Here is a 2,120-nt window from a genome sequence, read left to right on the forward strand (position 1 = left end):
CACTCCCGCTCCCCCTGCGCCACCTCCCCGCGTGATGTCAGCGCAGCCCGGCCCCCGCAGCCTCCCCAGCGCTCCCTCCACGCCACGCAGCCGCCCATCGCACCCCGCTGCTGCTGCTGCTGCTGCTTCCCTGCCCAGCGTTGCCACAGCGACAGCAGGGGAATCCCATCCTCTGCTCCTCCACCTCCCAGGGCCTCGCTTGGTATCACCCACTGCAGCGGGAAGGACAGGGCGACAGCAGGGGACAGCAGGCAGTGGTGGCTTTGTGGTTCAACAAATCTGGAAGGGAACGGAGAGGGAGCAGAGGCAGCCAGGGGAAGCAGGCTCAGAGCAAACAGGCTCTCATCTTACCTGCAGCAGTTCCACCCCTGTCCCCTGAGCTCTGCCCACCTTCCCACTCCCTCCATCAGTTCTTTGTTCTCAGCCCCACGTGTTCCTCAGCTCCTTCATGGCTGTAGCACCGTGATGGCACCAAGTCCCCACAGACATCTCTGCAGCGGCTTCTCCTCGCCCCCACATCAAGGTCAGGGATCAGGTTATTGATCAGAAACTCAAGCCCAGCTCCAAACCAGACCATCAGGAGTCGGTGGGTTCATTACCACCAACCACAAACCCACAGTGAAAGGTTTTCCTGCAATCCCTGTCTCCAGTGGTTTCATTGGGAAGAGAGAAGGGCAGATACATTTTTAGGACTGCAGCACATTTTTAATGGAAAGAGATGGCCCAGGGCTTTCATCCCTCCCCCCATTCAAGATGCTGTTTCTTTTCAGCAGAAATATTGCTGCATTAGAGAACAGGTCACTTCCTCTATCAGTGAGAATTCAGTGTCCTATTTGATGCTGGTCCTTGTGCTATAAATAGGAATTTTCCCCTTTTATGGTTGCTGAATAATTGTGTGTATGCAATATGAACACAGTTTTCAAAAGAGTGCCTGATAAGCAGCTTGCTGGAACGAAATGGTTGAGCAGAAGGAATTTACAGCACCTGCAGAGCATCGTGTGCTGTGGAAAACATTCAAGGTCAGCCTGAGAGAGACAGGTCACAGCACAGATCCAGCTCCAGAGGAGCCAGGCTTGAGCTCACAGACTCCCCACTGCAGCCTCCCCACAGCTCCCCAGCAATCCATTTCATGCTCCACACTCAGGTAAGGATCAAACAGAGGCAGCCCAGCTCAGAGGAGCCAGGATTCCTCTATCCCACAGACCAGAATGCCAGGAGGAGCAGGCAGAACAGGTTTTTAAAACAACAGCAGGCAAGGAGCAGAGGACACAATCCCAGACAAGGAGGAAGAGCACAGTTTAACAGCCACCATCAAAAGGAACAAGGGAAGAACGCCACAAAGGCCAGAGAGGCACAAGAATGGTAATGGAGGTGCAGAGAGGTAATGAAAATACCTGAGCACAGAGAAAGAATGGAGGAGCAGGAGAGCCCAATTATGCTGGAAAACCAATAATTTCTGCAGGAAATGGGTACATGCAGCCCAACCCTTTCTGAACACATGCAGGGCTGCAAGAATCATGGATAAACAACAAACCTCCATCAGTCCATCGGGAACAGCCTCCTCTGGGGTACCACAGAGGGTCAGAGTCCCTGTGGAGGCAGGAGGAAGGGAAGCCAGGAAATGCTCTCATTCCCTGCATTAGGACAGAATTTTCCCAGTGAATTTAGAGAGAGGGAGGGATGCAGCAAAGTATGAAAGGCAGAACAGAAGACACAATAATGTGGCTTCCAGTTGCTGCAGGAGGAGAGAAGGAAATAACATCAGCTCCTCCACACACTGGAGATTCAAAGGGAGGAGGAAAAAAAGGGATTACATCAGTTCAAATGCTGCAAAGCTCTGGACAGAGAGGATACACAGGGACTTGGTGCTTTCAGCCTCACACAGGAAGAAACAGGAGAGAGAACCAGCAAAAAACCACCATTGCTATGGTGATCTAAAGCATTGGACACACTCAGCAAGAAGAGATAAAAGGAATTATAAGCCACATTTCCAGCTGCACAGAACATCGTTGAGATAGGATCAGGCCCCAGGATCCACCCAGCTCAATTGTTAGTTGATGCTGTCATCTGCCTCCTCATCCTCCACGCTGTCTGCAGGTCAAAGAGGACACAGCACCAGA

The sequence above is a fragment of the Ammospiza caudacuta genome, chromosome 25 (assembly GCF_027887145.1).
Source record: "Ammospiza caudacuta isolate bAmmCau1 chromosome 25, bAmmCau1.pri, whole genome shotgun sequence".
Classification (NCBI taxonomy): Eukaryota; Metazoa; Chordata; class Aves; order Passeriformes; family Passerellidae; genus Ammospiza; species Ammospiza caudacuta.